The sequence below is a fragment of the Sminthopsis crassicaudata genome, chromosome 3, assembly GCF_048593235.1.
Source record: "Sminthopsis crassicaudata isolate SCR6 chromosome 3, ASM4859323v1, whole genome shotgun sequence".
NCBI lineage: Eukaryota > Metazoa > Chordata > Mammalia > Dasyuromorphia > Dasyuridae > Sminthopsis > Sminthopsis crassicaudata.
In genome coordinates this window covers 114785968-114806309 of record NC_133619.1, presented here as the reverse complement: position 1 = coordinate 114806309, position 20342 = coordinate 114785968, and the positions used below count along the sequence as shown (strand labels likewise).

Genomic DNA, 20342 nt, shown 5'->3' with positions numbered 1-20342 from the left:
TAGATTGTTCAAATAATTATTTATTTGTTTTTCATCATTCTTTTGGGCTCTGTGTTATTTTTGTTCTTAGTATATTGGGTCTTAGGCTTGGTCACCCAAATATAGGATTACTTTTGAAACAGGTTGTCCTAATCATGACCTTAAATTTCTTCAACCTAAGAGTTGGTATACACAAGTGATCTGAATCACTTCTCTATTTTGATTACTATAATCAATATTTTTCTAAGTCTCTTTACAGGTGGTAGGGAAGGAAAAAAGAAAGGTCACTCTTGCTAAATCTGGGGGGATAGAGAAGGGCAGGAAAAAAAAGTCTGTGAATTAAGAAAAACATAACAAGGATTTTAGTCAGGCACTGAAATCCTTTTGATGTGCTTTGTGTGCCATATGTGGGAATCCATAGCTAACCACTACATGTACCTTAACTACTGGTTATTTGACACAAAGAGCATAATTTCTAATAGGTCAGTCCTCTAGAGAATTCTGTTAAGTTATAACAAGGTGAAAAGATGTCTCTAGGTGTATACCTGCCTCAAAAAGCACTATACTAGTTCAAAAATTATTTGTCTGTGGTAAGACTGAAGACAGAAATTTAAACTGGATTGCTCATTTGCATATCAATAAATAGGATGCTTTTCTAACTCATCTGTCTCTTAGCTGTATGAGTGTCTCAGCTGAGAACAAACTTGGCTGGTCCTGCTGGCAAAATTCTCTTTGGTAATCTTGTCATTAATACTCCACTTATTCAGATTAGATGTTTTCCTATTGAATAAACAAAGAGACACCATGAACATCTCTCATGACTTTTGTTATCCAAGTATATTTTTAAAAAAACATATATATATATATATATATATATATATATATATATATATATATATATATATATATATATATATATATATATATATATATATAACTTTTGAAGCAAAGGATTTTAAACTCAAATCAGGCTTTGATGTTAATGAAACACCAATTTTTTCTGAAGGCCATGCAGCTCTAATGAGCAGTTTCTTATAAAAGAACATTTAATCAAGGTTTATTTTTAACTTGTTTAAACAGATCTAATAGTTTGTGCTGATTTCATTTCAATATAATAATTGCTAGCAATCCTATTAGTAAGACATGGTACATGGAAGTTAACACAAATTCCATTCTAATGAGAATGGGATAAGAGAAAATCCTTGTAGCTAAGGAAAGGTTTGTGTTAGACTGGAGCAACAGAAGCACTTGGGCATTCTGCTGACAGTAGATTATTGCTGTTTCTATACAGATGTTAGTCATGAATTGCTAGAGTTTATATGACTTTTACTAGCCTATAGAGAGACTGAAAATTCATATTGTCACCATGAGGTAAAAGGAAGATATAATAGTGATTTTGAGGGTCATCTTGAGATAATATACCAAACTTGTTAGCCAAATAATTTTTAAATGAATATTTGCTTATATAGACTACTTGTAAGATTTGGGGTTAATTCCTCTGGGATATAAAGTCTTTAGATGCTACTTTTCCTTATGCCTCATTTAGGAAGGAATTAGATTTTCTTAAACTATAAGATATGCAATTGCTGTACATAGAATAAACTGTATATGTCTTCTTATCTTAGGCAATTATTATTTTTCTTCTGCATGTAGATCCACCGTAGTGTCTCCATCTAGAGTTCTAGATTAATTTCTTCCTTGTATATTAATATTTCTCATCTTCTCATGAAATTTTTAGCTTTTCCAGTATGGTTAATTATCTTTTCAATTATATTTTTCTTTGAATTTTACATTAGTTATTTTTATTAATATTCTTTGAAATTTTCCTCTACTTGCTTTTTTCACTTAATAATATTTTATATAGTTTTTAGCAATCATTTTTGTAAGATTTTGAATTCTAAATTTTTCTCCTCCCTCCTTTTCCACTTCCCTCCCCAAAAGAGAAAGCAATCTGATACAGGTTGTATATGTACAGTTGTATTAAATATATGTCTACATTAGTCACCTTGTAAAAGAAGAATCAGAACAAAAGGAGAAACAAGGTAAAAATATGAGAAAGAAAGGAAAAGTGTTGAAATAGCATGGTTTGATCTTCACTGAATATTTCTTCAATTTTTACGGATAAGTTATTAGTGGTAATATTGGTTTGTGCCAACTATGTGCCTCTGTGTCATGTAGTAGTGAAATGTAGTAGTCAAGTGGTGATATTACTTCCACTAATCTGATTTACCATATTTTCTCAATATCTATGTGATTTGGGAAAAGTCACAATTATTCTAGTCGCAGTTTCATAGAATTATTGATTTAGAACTAGAAAGAACCTTAGAGATTATCTAGCCCAATCAAATTAATGTATATAGAATGAAATTAAGGCCTTGAGAAATTAATTGACTTGTCCAAAGTTATAGAGCTAGTAAAATTAGGGTCACATGTACATAGATCTAGAGCTAGAAGAGTCCTCATAGGTCCATTTCTAGTCCAACCTATTCACTGATGGGGAAACCTGTTATCTGGGAAAATTAAGTGACTTGTAAGAGTATAGATAAAAGTGTCAGAAAAGGAATTTAAATTCATGTCTTCAGATGTCAAATCCAGTTGTATTACATGTTATTCCACTATAAAATTAACAGTTGAACTAGATGACATTGAAGATCTTTTCCATTTCTAAATCTGTAAATTAATAAAATGTGCATCATAGGCATTTTAAATTTTTGGTCTGGATCTTTACACATTAATTTTTTTTCATTATTCATTAATTCAATTAGTTCTTTTTTAGCTAATTCATTCATTCTTTAGCATTGAAAATGCCTAGTGTTCTTTTTCCAGTGAACATCAGCATTAAAGATATAACTTAGGAATGTTAGAAGATCATTTGGGACACTGAGAAGATAAGGAATTTGTAACTGGTCACACAACTAGTCTTTGTCAGAAACAAAGCTTATTTGGATCATATGATGATGAGAACAACTTTATATTACCTATAGCCCAAATGCTTTCTTTTTAAATAAGGAATTGCTTTATGTAAGGTAGCATTGCTTAGAAAAATCTATCAGATTATATTAGGGAATTTTAGAATGAGGAACATACAAACAAAAGCATAGTGATCAATTCTGTTAGTGATCATGTAAATGGAAGCAGTTTAGGATGCCTGGAATAGAAATGAAAGTGAATCTCAGCCAAGTTCAGGTTATAATCTTTTAAACTTTTTATTACTTAATATGACACAGTGACATTTAAAATATGGAGAAATTGAAGATAAATAATATGGTGTGAATGGCAGAATTGATTTAAAATTTTAAAGCTGTACTAAAAGTATTCTAATGCACTGAAGGGCATCTGTAAGTTATACATTGTTTATAGGTTTCTGATTGGAATCTCAAAGCATAATGTATTACAGCTTGCTTTCTCCCATCATATAGAAAGAATTTGGTCTGGAGAAAATAGTGAATAATAAAACTTTACTGGAATTTATTGGTAAAATGCTCTTTTGCATATAAATAACCGGCTTTTTGGTGCAGGCCTTAATGCATATGACACTATCTCCTAATGTTAATTTTAACCAGTAACTGAAATGTTTGTTGTCCTCCTCCCACTTCCAGTGATTTCTTTTGTTTCTAACAAATTCCCAATTATGTATTTCTAGGGGAAGAGGGGAGAGAGAAAAATTTTTAAATAGCAATGTAAGACATGTCACTTTTACCATTGTGGCAAAAGATAAAATTTTTAAATGATGGTGTGATGATTTAAAAGTCTCTCTGATATTTAGGAACCTCAGTACTGATTTATATAGAATATACTAGAAAGAAAAAGATCTTCACAGAGCAAATGGAAGTCTTCAACTGAAGTTGAAAATTTAACAGAAGTTATATTGAGATTTTTGGAACTATTAGAATAACAATACAGCACTCTAGCATTTCATGTAATGTGTTCATGAAAATTGTTTTTACAGGTAGAAAAACTTATAGAAAAACTTTTACAAAGAAATTCTTGACTTTAAAAAAATGATGTTTACATGACATTGGTTTAAAATTTAGAATATTTTGTCCAAAAAACATTCAAATGAACTATCTCGTTTAAATCTCTTTTTTGTCTTACTACAAACAAATGCATAGAATTTGTACTTAATGCTTTGACACTCTGCACTCTGAATACTAAGTTGGTATGTATTTACAAATGTGAAAGAACCTATGGTCCTTTCATGCAGCAGGTCGTCATAGAAACTAATTAACTTTCATTTCTATGTCAGGGAAAAGTAGTATAATACAGATGTAAATTGTAGTTCAGAAACTACAGTATGAAAAACTAAAGAAAAAACATCAGAACCTTCAGAAATTTAGTAATAACAATTTAGGATGTTAAACATCTATCACAGTTGTGGGTTTCTTTTTAATCCACAAATATTATGCCTGAATAATCTTTCCAGATTTTAAAAAACATTTTCCTTGAGCTGTTTTAGCAATTTAAATGGTATTTGGCAAACAAAAGGAGTAGTGTAGCAACCATCACACAATGCCAGGAAAGGTTTTTAGCTTAAAGATTTTTCCATATCAGATAAATTTTATTCCAGCTGGCTTCTTTGTTCCAAAATTACTTGTCTCTTATAAATTATCAAAAATGTGAGTTTGTACATTATATTAGAAACCATGGAAATATACCTAAAATTACTTTAGTTGAATAGCATTAGGAAACAAATCCCCTAAAATTCTCTATTTTTCCCTTTTCTGTATATATTTCCTCTAGTTTGGAAAAAAAAAAACATATATAAGATGTGTTTTTGCTTGCAGAGTGAAATGTACTTCCTGAAAAGTTTTCCTATCATCAAAAATATGTTTAATTCTAATTGATGTCAAAGCACCTTAGTGTAATACCTAGGTTTTCCATCCATAAGCAGTGACCATTGGGTAAAGGAGGTACAGGGCAAACTAATGATTTGTGTCAAATTATATAATATAAGAGCAAAGAGGAGGGGGGAAAGTGACTTTTCTTCACTAGGAGAAAAGTTGTTTGTTAGAATGCTTAGCATATTATCATGCAACTATGAAATAGTACACAGAATTGAGGCTGTGTTTTTGGACAGATTATTTAACCTTTCTGGACTTCATTAGTCTTTCTCTATAAAATGAGTCCATCTCAGCTCAAAATCTGCCATTTTATAACTTGGTGAAAATTAAAGATTTGAGTCAGAAAATTTGTTTGAATATCTATGAAATCTACTGGACTTGCTGAAATAATTTTATCTTTTAGTCATCCTAAATAACACCATTTTTACGCAAAAGAGTTATTAATAAAATTCAACTCATTTCAAAACATTTAGTGAGTATCTACTGTCAGCTTCCCAGGAGGCCACTTTATACAATACAATAACAAATTTGTTTTCTTTATTTTATATTTATATCTATAATCTTTGAATATCATTCTCTTCCTGTCTACCCCAAAATCACACAGTAGGCAAAGTGTTAAAAGGCTAGGAAAATATTATTTCATCACTCCTGTTCCATTAGAATTCACTTGGGTGGCTGAGAAAATGGTTTATGGATTAGAGAGAGAAGAACAAGCTAAAACATTTCATACCTTCATCTCTGATAAATTCCCCAAACTCATTCTTCGCATCTGAGCCATAAATAACAACCTTGCTTTTTGCTAAAAAGAGCTTTTTTTCCTACACCAGGTCTTTTGTCTTGGAGATGAATGCTATAATAAATTTGAAGTCTTAGGGGGGGCATTGTTTGAACTATAACATTATGGTTTACAACTGTTGCTTCTATTATGAGGAGGATAAAAAGCGACTATGAAGCTTGATCTCTGTCATGAAATGGATTAATATTTCAGTCTTCAACTTGGGTCAAGTGTATGATTCTCCCCAAAGCAATTCACCATGATTAATTTTTATTATGTAGGCATTCAGATACCCTTTACATTCTCTTGTGCTTTCTCCCCCCCATATTGCCCCCAAATAATGTCATGACTTAGATTGCAAACATGACAGCAAAGTCACAATATTATTTTGTGTTTGTAAAAAAAAAATAATAATGTTCCAAGGAATTAAAGCTCTTAATTTCTCACACCTGAAAATTATAATTCAGGCAATCAATTTAAGTAAAGTGTTTATTTTTAATTAATATATAAAATTTTAAATATTAAAATAATTTAATAGCTAAATACTAGTATACCAGTTGTCATTGTTATTTCCAAATTTCTTAACTATAACTATTTCTTCATAGTAAAAAATTAGTACCTTCCCTATTCCCAAAAAGACGGAAATTATAGTATAAAAAGTCTGACAAAAAAAGACTAATTCTATCAGATATTGTCAATATGATCAATTATGAATGAACTTGTTGACTGGATATTGCCAAAATGAAAAGTTATTTGCTGACATTATACTACTATGTTTTTTCCCTCAGTCATAGATTATAAACTGATTTGATTTCTAAATAATAGATTGTAATCTCCTTGAGGTCAGAGGCTGAGTAGTTTTCATAATACATGTTTAAATAAATATTTGTTTAGTTTAATTGAACTAAACTTAATTGATATATTAAGTCCTACATGAAATTGGCATTTTTTCCCTCTGCCTCTCATTACTTCTAAGAAAAGAAGACTTTTTAGGGAAGAGTGAATGAAATTTTTTTGGAAATTGACCTGTCTGCCAAAGATATTTTATTCAATCATCCATCTTCCCTGAGCACTGACAACCACCTTTAGTGAGCATGAACTTATGTACATAGTAATTTCCCCAAATATGATATTTATTTAACTTCCAATTATATCTAGGAAGAGATAACCTGCTTGTTTTTTGCACACTTTGACAAAATCCAACCTCTTTGAGGAATATATTATATGGTCATTTGTTACTTCTTTCACACTTTATCCCCTTTCCCTTTTAAAATCTCTGACATTTCATGGATATGAATATACTCTTTCCTCCCACACCTTGCATTTCATGGCAGATACATTAGTAAACCTAACTGTAATAGTAATGATGGTAGTCAGACTAGGTAGCATTTATATACTTCTTTGAAGTTTGTGAAGTGCTTTAACTTTGGGAGTTAGGTGTTACAATTATGCCTATTTTACAGATGAGGAAACTGGGGCTGAGGAAGGATAAATGCATTGCTAAAATGTTGCCTAGTTAGTAAGTACCTGAAGCTGGAATTGAACTCATGTATTCCTGATTTCAGAATCAATACTATATCTATTGTGCCACCTAGCTTCATAGGTAGGTAATTAGTAGTTAATGGATTCTTAATTAGTTGCTTTTGCCAAAGTGTCTGGTGATCAATCATGAATTCCTCTTTTCTCTTTTGATTATTTTACATAGCATCCTTCATTTAGCATTTGTAGATGGCAGGCATGACTATTGAAATGTTAAAAGTATAAAAAATAGGCTCTTATAGATTTTGTTTATGAACTTAGTGATCACTTAATTATTCAAAACTCTGCAAAGCAGAATATAAACCTAAATTGGCTTCTGCCCTGTAGGTCCTTAGGATTTTTATTAGTATCACATAAGTAATACATATAGGTAACACATAGACCTGCTTTTTTTTTTTAATTTCCCTACTTTTGTTCTGCAACTTTCAAATTGTGAATGAAATGCCTACAATGCATGTAGCACTATGCTAAAACTATGATAATACAAAAGACAAAAGTAAAATGGCATGGATTTGGAGATAGAATTAAGTAGAAACATTCATATCTATAGATATATACAAAAAATGTGTAGCAGGTATGATCTCATATAGTCTAGTTCCTTTGGAATGAAAGGTACATGTGTTAGTTTACATGCTCATCCTCATATTTTCTATTGGATTATTCTTGTTAGAGATGTCAGATGATTTTTGAAAAGTTATAGCATGGGGAAGAAAATTTCCTAGTCACAACTCCAAAGTTTCAGGGTTGAAGGCTTAGCACAAACATCGGTCAGTCATTTTATAAGTGCCTACTGTATGCAACATACTCTCCTAGTTGTTGGGGATACAAATACAGGGGCTGAAAAAGTCTCTATGAGGTATCTTTGCATATGGAAAGGGGTACAAAATTTTAGGGTAAAAGACACTAAATAGTGAAACCAAGACATACACACACACAGACATAAAGAGATAGAGAGTAGGAAGATAAAGAGACAGAAAGACCAAGAGAGAAAACATACAGACAGTGACAGAGACAGAGACCCACAGACCCACAGACCCCCCCACACACATAGATAAGGGCAAGATAGAGAGAATAAGAGTATATTATATTAAACATCAGACTTGTTGAAGAATCATCTGAAGAAATGAACTATGATGTATAAATTTAAATTTAAAGAAATAATATAACCTAAGTTTTTTTTTAATCCTATCATTTTGGATTGACTAGAGGAATATAATAATGATGAAGTCAGATGAGGGGAAAAAAAACTTCAGTACACTAAATTTAAAGGAAAACATTTTGATATTTGACTATAGAATGAAGAGAAATGTTTAAATCTTGATGATAATGAATGGAGGGAGTAGAGGAGCCCACTTTGCAGTGAGAAAGAAGAATAAGTTGATTTTTGAAAGGGTGTACTACTATAAATTTAAAGGAAGTAGATTATCTTTAAAAAAAGTTTTTATTACTAGAGTAGAGATGTATTTTAAACTTGTCTCTGTAATTTTTATTTGCTTACTGATCAGTTTCACACATTACTGATATCTCAATAGTTTCATTAGTTTGTTTTTTCCCATGCCTTACAAAGGAATCTGATGAAAAGATGAGAATATGTTTTTAATAAATGAAAACACATTCATATATCTTATGCCTAAAAACAAAGCATCTGTAATTCAGTGGGTAAATTTTATATATGAAAAACAATATATATTTACTATTTGAACCTGACTTCCATCTCTTATGTATAACATCTTGAGTACAACAGAATGAAAAATAGTTCTCTTCAGGATATTTTACTTCTACCAATCATTCATAGCCATGTATAAAAATAAAGTATGGTATTTTTCTGAATTTTTTTTAATTTCTTGTGATTCTAGATATAGAGGCATAAAGGATCTTAGAAGCACTTCAGTACAAACACTTCAATTCACAAATAAGAAAACAGACTTATGAAAATGTTTGATGACATGCCCAAGATCACACAGGCAGTTGATAAACTTGAAATCAAACCCAGGTATTCCTAATTCTATAGCTAATACTCTCTATTTCACCATATCTGAGAAGCAAGAATATATGCATATGAGTGTAGGTAAGCAAAATTTGTGTTTGCCATTGATTCTTCACTTATGCCCTAGAATGATAAGCACTTAAGGAGTTTACTTAAAGGATGCTATCAGGCTTGCCAAAATGCATTTCTAAATTTCTTTATTTAGTGGTGGTGGTGGTGGTGGTGGTGGGGTGTGTGTGTGTGTGTGTGTGTGTGTGTGTGTGTGTGTGTGTGTGTGTGTGTGTGTGTTAAAGAGCTTTGCTCTATTCATTTGTTATATACTGAACCTCTAACCCTGGGCAGCTGTTTTTGGAGGGAAATATGAATTAAGGAGTATGGATTTTTATTTCATTCACTCTACAACAAATCTATCACTATTACTAGGGAAAAAAACAAACCAAAACAAAACGCTCTAAATAATGTAAAGTTAATAGTCCTCTTTTGTAAGAGTTACAACACATTTCAGACACTACTAAAATTGGCAATAATCATAATTTCCATTTTTTTTCTTAAAGCATTCTCAGAATCCTTTTGTCTCTAATTTTTGCAGGAAAAATATAAATATTCATAAAAGGTGAAATTCTTTGCAGAATATAGAGTCCCACCAAAAAAAAAAAAAGTTATCTCAATAGGAGTTATTCATTCAACAAATATTTATGGAAGACCTACTGTGTGGAAAGCATATTGCTAAATGTCACAACTTGCTTTTTCTGAGTAGTTTCTCATAATATATATCAATCAGCCTGCATTGTTTTAAGTCAGAAGAGAAAAAGGATAGTATAAAGTCAATATTTGAATGTAACTGTGCTTAGCTGAGAGTTTCATTTAATCCCGTGTTATATTTTCCTAAAAGGCTCTTCAAAATACATGTTTTGGGATGGACACAACTTATAAATACTTTGCTTTCCTCAATTCTAATTGATAGAATTGTATAAATATTAAAGGGAAACTAATTCTTATCAAGGCATTTTATTAAAATAAAAATAAAAATGAAGAGTAATGATTCTTTCAAGGAGTTCAGGATTAGGATTAAATAATATGATCTCATGCCACATTTCCCCTGAGGATTTGCTTCTGTTTATTGAAAGGTATTATATATAACATACAAGGAAGGGTGGGTTGTATGTGTGTGTGCACCCAAGAATTTAGACTCAAGAAATAAAATAACATATGATATGCAGGTCCAGACACAAAATCACAAGAGAGAAAAGGGCTTATGATATGAGAATCATAATTTAAACTCCTCAAACTCTGTATGCATTCCAGATCTCTTGCCAGTATAGTGATTTGGGGGGAAATTTTTTGTCTTGGATTGACCTATCAGCATTGTAATGATGATATCAAAGATGTTGATATGATCTTAAAGTAAAAATAGGAGTGATCAATAAAGAGTTAAAAAAAAAAAACACAATTAGTGCTCTGATAATTGAATTGTGTTTGGAAAGATAAATAGGTCAATGGATGTTTTAAAAAAACACACATCACAACAAAACCCTTGAGTTCCTAAATAAGCCAGGATCCATTTTTTTTTCCATTATTAGTAGACAAGGCTGTGTCCTTTCCTTTGATGATGGTAACGAGTTCTATGACATTGCCACTCTGAGTTCTTGCTTCATTAGATTGGGTGACTGTTTATTTGAAATTGTAATGAAATATTTACTTTATAGAGCTATAAGGATTAACTGTGATAATTGAGTGAGGTTGATCTGGAGTTTTCAGTGTAATAGGTCCCCCTTGTTTGAATACAGAGCTCAGTGAGAATGAACGAGCAAGTGAGTGTGTTTCAGCCTGTCACTTTCTCTCTACATGTTGCTTTTTCTTCTGGAGATAAGTGGGCCTAATGCTGAACAAATACTGGAAATCAGAAGCCACTGAGAATCATTCGCCTCTTGCTTTCCCATGGCAGCATGATAGACGCTCAGTCAAAGAGCCCCCTCCTCTCAGCAAAGCAACAATTTTGTCACCATGAGCAAATCCAATTGAAAAGTCCCTTGGACTGAGAGGAGAACTCCAGTTGTCAGAATCAGCAAACAGAATGAAAAGAACTAAGAGGAGTAAATTGGCACCTGGTGCAGCCATGGAGGCTTGTGATAGGCTCCTGCATTGTGTGGGATAGACATTCAGCCATTTTCAGATATAATGGGAGAAATTAATGCAAATGAGTGAATGGAATGAAATGTATTTTAATGCAGATTTGAGGGACTCTCCCGAACTGCTTGATAACAAGTAGATGGAAGAAAAGGCTTACATTGTGAGGACTCATTTTTTCCCCATTTCTTCTCACTAGTGGCTCATAAGGGCCCTTTGTTCTCTAAGTAAACTCTTTCTAAACTATTGACATTGCTCATTTATGTGAATTTCAGATTTTTTTCTGACAAAGTAGCCTTGGGTGATCTGGGAAAACGTTAATTGCAAGAGGACAAGGAAACTGGCTGAAACAAGAAATGCAATCAGTAAGTGTAATGTTGCAGTTGTCCATGCCTCATTATAACATGCATACAAGGCAATAAAATGCATGTTTCACAAACAAATCTTTTGACAACTATAGTTCAAGAGCCTCCAGCTGTCTATGTCTTTTGGTTTTGGAATCATTATTGCAGCTAAACTGATTCCCAAAGTAGATCTTCCTAATCATGCAAAAAATCTTGCAAATCAACAACAACAACACATATAAGGGAAAAGGTGTTTTCATTATTTGAACAATTTGCCCCCCTAAATTGACCAGTGAAAAAATTTCCTTTTTTTAAAATTGTTTCTTTGTAATATGATATTTAATACCAAGGTGGGGGGGGGGGGGAGGAATTCTCCATTCCCATGTCCTCCAAAGAGTAAAAAAAAGTCATTCTTTTCCAAACCAGTAGCTGAAATGTAGGGGCTTAATCTCACAAATCCAAGCTTGTCATGTTTTTCACTGAAACAGAAATGCTCAGAGTTATTTTAAAAGAGACAAAAATAGTTAATCAGATGAAAAGGTCATCAAGTGTAAGTGCAGCTTGAAACTGTTGAATTATCAGACCCAGGAGTAAAGCAACCAGAATAAGGAAAGAAAAAAAAAAAAAAAAAAAAAAAAGGTAACAGATTCAGCATTGTCCAAAAGTTCCAGACCAGTGATTAATGTGTAAGATAATGGACTTGGGAAATGAGTAAACACTCCCCGTGCTCCCTGCTTTGTGCTTGAATGACTTGATGACAAGGGCAGAGCAAGGTGAGAATTTAAACAGGACCACAGGAAAAAAAAAAAAAAAAGACAAAGACTAGCAACAACATAATGTGAGTAGGAGTTTACTACTACTATATGATGCAGAAAGGTACATAGTAACTTTGTTAAAAGCAGGCTTTAAAACTGTACTAATTTAAACTTCAATAATGACATTTACTTATTGTTACAAATGGTATACTTCTTATTCAGTATTTAGAAACTTCTTTCTTATTTATTGGATTTGAATAATGAAAAGGCATTGGAGGCATTTATGTTCAGTTGGGATTGTGCAGAAAAAGAGATACAGAGAAAGAAACAGATAAACAAAAAATCAGAGACACTAGAAAGAGAAACAAAATTTTCTATCAAATTCATCTTTGCCCTAATTTTTATTACTCTTTTTAATTTGTAGAAAGTCAGGTCTATCTGAAGGTATTTCAAATAATAATCTTATATATTTTCTTGTTACTTTTTCTTGAGAAAAATAAAAATCAGGAAGAAACAATTACCCTTATCTGCTGTCATCTATATCTCTAGCAATTTATGAACATTTGACAAAAGAGGAGCATTTGGTCCTAAACGTTATGAAGACTGAAGCAGCCATTTCATCTTATTTTCTCTCTTTGTTCTTGCCCCACCTTTTAAAGCATATGTACCCCTATGTATTTTCCATTGGTCTGTTCTATGTCAATAGTTTAACATGATCAACCATGTCAGTCTTAAATATGGGAATTTGTTGAACAAAATAATCCCCAAATATAGCTCCTGTCAATCTATTTAAATACATGGGCAATAGCTGACATTTATACATTGGGTCTTCATCAATCTCTAAAGACAAACTAGCAATTTTATTGCACATATGATACCCAATATTTTTAGTAGTATTTAACGAACTTAGAGCATCCACCATGAAGTGGCTATTATCATTGACAGCTGTGAGTCTCTCAAACAACTCTCAGGTGATTGTTTCATATTCCTTTCCGGGCCTACTTCAGCACTGTTGGAGACAATGATATGATTCATACAGAGCTTGTAGAATGCCTTTAAGCCACAAAGTAGGCAAGAACCCCTGGTTACATTAACTTTTTATACTAAAACAAGACAGGATTTCTTAAATTTGAAGTGATTTTACTATTTGTAAAATTACAGAATTACAAAATGAAAAAAAAAAGATTGAATCTTGTATAAAAAATGAAATACAACTGATTTTTATTATTATATGAATTTAAAGATAGTAGTTTCCTTTGTAATTTTAATTTGACATTAGTGACTAAGATATATGTTTTAGGGATATGATTCTCAATTTATGCACACTTTGAAATAAATTCATGAATGATTTTTGTTTTCTAAAGCTCAAAATAGCATCAGAATTTCTTAAATATATAGATACATGAACATGGGGAACAGAAGAGAAAATAAAATTGATGCGGGTCATTGGTCACTGAGATGAAATATGTCTAAGTAGTCCTATATTCTAACTTCTCTAGAGTTTATCTTGCCTTTTAGGTGACACTACTTTAAGATGTCCATGATTAATGTGTTCTGTAACAAATACCATAGCTGTGAGAAAATTGCTATCTTATAGCATATGTGGCCATGTGGCAAATGTCACCAATTATTAGAAATTATTTTGAAAACCAGAAATTTAACCTTCTTAAGTTACTAATGTGTTCCAATCTTAAAAATAAAAAAAAAATAGTTATTTTTCCCAAGTACACTAAGCCAAAACTTTAATAATAGTGCATAGTTTTTAAAAACTGATCATTTTTCAAATTCCTTTAATTACTGTTTTCACTTATCACACAGATTTACAAGATTTTTTTTAATCTTAGGCAGGTCACTTAACCACCTTAGGGAAAAATGTTCTTGTCTTTAAATTGAAGGGGTCAGATAAATTGGTTTTTAAGGCCCTTATTTTCTGCCATTTAGAATTTTAGTGATCTGCCACTGTCTCCTTTTTTTCCCCAGATTTCTAGTACTGAGCTACCCCTCTACTAATTTTGCTATTTTAAAATTTAATTAAATTAATTTTATTGTGATGTACATGACATTAAATAATTATGAAAGGCACAACAATGTTAGGCTATTTTAAATTGTATTTATTTATTTATATTATATTTAATTAATTAATTTGTTCATAATTGTATTTAAGTTTTTCAAAGATCTTCAACATTCTTTAATTTAACATTGGCTTTTCTTTCCTTGTTATGGACATGAACATTAGCTTTAAAAAGCACCAATGAAGCTATATCAATTATTTAGTATTTGTTAATATAACTTACTCAAGTCAGGTGTCATGAGTTTCTATTGAGTTCATATATAATTTTTTTTACTTGTTTATTATATGTAGAGAAAAATGTTTCTTAATTTTAAATTCTTAGGATAACTAAATACTTTTAAGTTTAAAATAAACTTTCTTATTGTAGTCAGAAGTTTTAATCATTTTATTTCCTTCTTGATTAGGATGTTAAATCCTGATGTTAAAATAATAAAAAAGTCCATTATACAGCACATAAATTAAAGATAATTGTCCACTTATATGTTAATATTTGTTGTTTTTAGTAACGTGATAAGAATGATACAGATAGTAATATTATGGTATACATAATATTCATAGTCTTTAGTTTAAATTACAACTTCAAATATTGAATTAAAGCTTTAACTAAATGTTTTTATTTCTACAAAAAATAAGGGAAAAACCTGGTGGGGCAGTGAATAGATTGATTCTGGAGTCAGGATGACTTGATGGAACTCTGTCTTCCCAAAAATCAGCAGGAAGTCTGACTAATCAAAAGTCTTTATTTTTGGTCTCTTGAGCTCTCTGTCAGGTGATTAGATCTAGTAATCTCTACACCACCTTCCTCTCTTCCCATTGCCAGGAGGATGCCTCAATTCCCTCCTCCTACTCCACCTACATGCGTCACTTCCCCCTCTTTGTCCCCACCAATCAAGTCAGCACAGAAACAGCTGGGGAGGGTCAACCTTCAAAACATGTTAATAGAGAACTGTCCAATTGACAATTAGTCTCACGTGCTCCATTATCCGAGTGCATTTTGTTCAGTTTCTAGCCCTTTACAATAACCTGAGTTCAAAATCCAGCCTCAGCACATGATACTTACTAGTTTGTGTGACCTTCGGCAACTCATTTAACCCCAATTGCTATCAAAATATAAAAATAAGAATACTTCTATAAAAAATATTGTTATACCATAAAATGAAGATGTAGAATATTTTACCCAGGACAAAAGTTTAGCAACTTTTCTACAGAAGAAGCTAAAGGGTGAAAGAAAACAAATTAGAAAATTGACAAAATAATATTGCTAATGATTATATACAAAAATAAAGATCTCACTAGAAATTATTGTTCTCAGATTAATTCATCCCCCCCTGCCAAAAAAAAATGCCTGGTATATATGTCATTTTAACAGAAACCACTTTTGATATTATTTTTTCTCCCTGAATAAAATGAATAAATATAATTATCTTAATACATGAAAAGTTGACCTTTTGATCCATCCAATTTTTGTTTCAAGAAAACTTACATCGTATGGATTCTTTCTCAATCTTATATCAAAGCAATCCCATCATGTCCCAAATTCATATTATTGTTGTTCTTTTCTTTTTTTTTTATTAGAAACTACATTTTTTTCTTAATAAATCAGAAAAAAAGTCAAAACATGAAGTAATTTCTAATTATACAATGTGATGAGGTTTCTAAGTCCCAATGTGGCAAAAATACCTGAAAAACAAAAGCTTGATGTATGCTATACAAATATATATATATATATATATATATATATATATATATATATATATATATATATATATATATATATATACTTAATACAGTTATATTAAGGATCTTATGTTAACTTAAGGATTAAGTGATATATGAATGTGTGTTTAGCCAAAAGACAGCAAACATGCTAAAAGCCTTCTTTATTAACATTTCATAAACAATGAAGCAGCATAAAAATAGATTCCAAAACAGAAGGCAAAATGTTACATTTTACTTATTTGTCCAAATTTGAAGAATATTACTATCTTGGTGTATTTCTCAATGAAAAAACAAAAAATTAAATTCAAAAACCTAGACTGTCAAAAAATGTTCTAAGTTATATACAAATGCTCTGATGACCTTATTCAATCACTAGGACTCCAAGGTAGATACCAAGAGCTTTACAAGCATCCTAGAAGAGTAGAAAAAGGAAGAAAAATGGAATGGAATAAACATTTAATAAATTTTCTAGTGTATGTCAGTATATGCTATTATGTTGCACGCTTTACAAATATTATTCATCTGATTCTAAAGACAAATGAGGTAGGGACTATTTATTAGCAGAAAGAAGTTAAGTGATTTATGTGGAGTCATGTAACTAATGCATACCTGAAGCAAGATCTGAATTCAGTTCTTTATCACTCCAGGAGCAGTACTCTTTCCCCTGAGAATCATCAGCCTGCCTCCAGGCAAATTAATACAAAACTAAAAAATACTATTATGGTGCATTTTCCTACTAGGAAGCTCCTTGAGACCACAGATACTTTTTCATTTATTAAAATAAGTTAACAGATATCATAGTGTCTTGCTCATACTTGATGCTTAATAAATGCTATTGAGTTAAATATATAAATTAATAAAAATATATATACATGTCTAGTCTATGTGATGTGATAACATTTCGATTAAAATAAGCAATTTGAAATTTAGATTAAAACTCATCTAAAGTAGAAATAAAATAAGCTATGTGAGATTTCACATTTTAGAGTTTTATATGGATAAAAAGACTTCTATATCTTACTATATGCTAGTTATTAACTGTGATATGTAATGCAAGTTCACTGTTTAAGTTATATTTAGAAAGAAGTTTTAGTGTTCCTTTTTATTTGCCTTCATTTCAGACTGTTTACCTGGATGTCTAAATTGGGAATTTAGGAACTAGATGAACTTAGGGTAATCAATTTAACCCCTCTGGGCCTCAATTTTCTCATTTATAAACTAAGAATAATAGCAATTTATCTTAAGGATTAAAGGAAATAAATCTTTATTAGATACTTAATTTTTGTATACTAATTATTTCTATTGATTGTCAATCCAAAATGCAAATCATAATCTGAACAAAAATAATTTATTCATTTTTCCTGTGTATATAGTCAATCCAAACTTTTTTGAGTGATTATAGATCTCCTTTTGATAGTCCCTTCTATGATCTAAGATTCAAAGTAATTAGCACAATGAATATAATCTGCAAATAGGAGTATCTGAAGGGATCTTACCTTCTACTGGAAAATTCTTTTTCATGTAGACTATCTACTAGAATCCTCTATGACAATGCTTTTTTATACTAATTGTTAAAAAGTTGTTGAAATATTACTTTTATTATATCAATCATAGAGGTAATCCATATATACAGATATTATAATATAATCTACATATATATGTTTCTTTCCATTCATTCATCCAGCATCCACCCATGATCTTTCGATCTAGCTTTTTAATATCTTGAACAGACAATGTAAATAGACAGTAAGTAGATGGACAAAAAATGGAACAAGGATATTAATTGCTTTTGACAAACTTATTTAATGACCCTCAAACTTCTCCTTGAATCAAAGACTCAGGGCCTGTCTTAGCTTAGATAGTCTGTAATATATTAAGTAGTGAAGGACACTGTTGAGGAGAAATGATAAAAGAAGATATTATTGAAGAGCTTTATGACTAGAAAAGTTAGGTGAATAGGTCACATAATGAATAGAAGGGGGGAAAAGATGGACAGCTCACATGAATAGAAGTTATATGGGATGAGAAGACATAGATATCTTATGATCTTTACTGGGAAGGGGAACATCTATATCCATGAGATTGTAGAACCATTGTTATTTTTTCAAATTATCTTCTCACTTTTTATTATGGTTTTTCTTTTTCTCAATGACCACATTTGAATTAGTTTTAATTTAAAAACAATCAATATAATATCCAGATATCCTCAAAAAATAAAGGAAAATTAAAATAAATTAATTTTAATAGTCACTTATTGAAACTCCTTAAAGCCAAAAAGATAAACTAGTTGCAGATCCCTCCTATCCACATATTAGCTGTAGAATCTTGGATAAATCACTGAACCTCATTAAGCAACTTAATCTATAAATTGAAGTTAAAATGCTATCATATGTTCATACAGGAAGTTTTCCCATCCAAGAATCCCCTATATTGTATGTGAAGTCACAAGTTCAGCTGTATTTTTGTTTTGGTCCAAAAAATCAACATCAGACTATTTAGCCAGTTTTTTTTTAAACATATTTATATTCAATTGAACAGGTATATAATTCTAGCTTTTTTCTGTATTTTGCAACAAGCCCTGACAATTTATTGTATTTTATTATTATTACTATTTTTTTATTAAAGCTTTTTATTTACAAAGCATATACATGGGTAATTTTTCCAACATTGACCCTTGCAAAATCTTTTGTTCCAAATTTCCCTCTCCTTCATCCCACCCTCTTCCCTAGCTGGTAGGTAGTCCAATACATGTTAAATATGTTGAAATACATGGTAAATCTAATATACAGTCACCTTGCTGCACAAGAAAAATTAGATCAAGAAGAAAGGAAAATAAAAACTGAGAAAGAAAACAAAATGAAGCAAATAACAATAGAGAGAGTGAGAATGCTATGTTGTGTTCCACACTCAGCTCCCACTATTTTCTCTTTGGGTATAGATAGCTCTCTTCATTATTAAACAAGTGAAACTGGTTTGAATCATCTCATTGTTGAAGAGAGTCACGTCCATCAGAATTGATTGTCATATAGTCTTGTTATTGCTGTGTGTAGTGATCTCGTATTCTGCTTTCACTTAGCATCAGTTCATGTAGGTTTCTCCAGGCCTCTCTGAAATAATCCTGCTGGTCATTTCTTATAGAACAATAGTATTCTATAACACCCATATGCCATAATTTATTCAGCTATTCTCCGATTGATGGGCATCCATTCAGTTTCCAATTTTTTGCCACTACAAAGAGGGCTGCCACAAACATTTTTGCACATGTGGGTCCCTTTCTCTCCTTTAAGAGCTCTTTGGAATATAAGCCCAGTAGAAACACTGCTGGGTCAAAGGGTATGCACAGTTTAATAACTTTTTGAGCATATTTCCAAACTGTTCTCCAAAATGGTTGGATCCATTCAGTTCCACCAACAATGTATTAGTGTCCCAATTTTCCACATCCTCTCCAATATTCGTTATCTTTTCCTGTCATCTTAGCCAATCTGACAGGTATGTAGTGATATCTCAGAGTTGTCTTAACTTGCATTTCTCTGATCAATAATAATTTTGAGCACTTTTTCATGTAACTATAAATAGTTTTAATTTCTTCATCTGAAAATTGTTCATATCCTTTGACCATTTATCAATTGGAGAATGGCTTGAGGTATTATAAATTTGAGTCAATTCTCTATATATTTTGGCAATGAGGCCTTTATCAGATCCTTTGAATGTAAAACTATTTTCCCAGTTTATTGCTTCCCTTCTAATCTTGTCTGCATTAGTTTTGTTTGTACAAAAACTTTTAACTTAATGTAATCAAAAATATTTATTTTGTGATCCATAATGTTCTCTAGTTCTTCTTTGGTCACAAATTCCTTCCTCCTCTACAAATATGAGAGGAAAATTATCCTATGTTCTTTTAATTTGTTTATAATATTATTCTTTACATTTAGATTGTGAACCCATTTTGACCTTATCTTGGTATATGGTGTTAGGTGTGGGTCTATGCCTATTTTCTGACATACTGGTTTTCAGTTTTCCCAGCAGTTTTTGTCAAATAGTGAATTCTTATCCCAAAAGCTGGGCCTTTGGGTTTGTCAAATATTAGAGTGCTATAGTCATTGACTATTTTCTTCTGTGAACTTAACCTATTCCACTGATCAACTTCTCTATTTCTTAACCAGTACCATATGATTTTGATGACCACTGCTTTATAATATAGTTTT

General features: G+C 31.1%; 1 protein-coding gene across 1 annotated transcript in view; it reads left to right on the top strand.

Annotated features, from left to right (window-relative positions):
• Positions 1–20342, top strand: part of DACH1 (dachshund family transcription factor 1) — a 482607-nt gene that overhangs the window by 114880 nt on the left and 347385 nt on the right.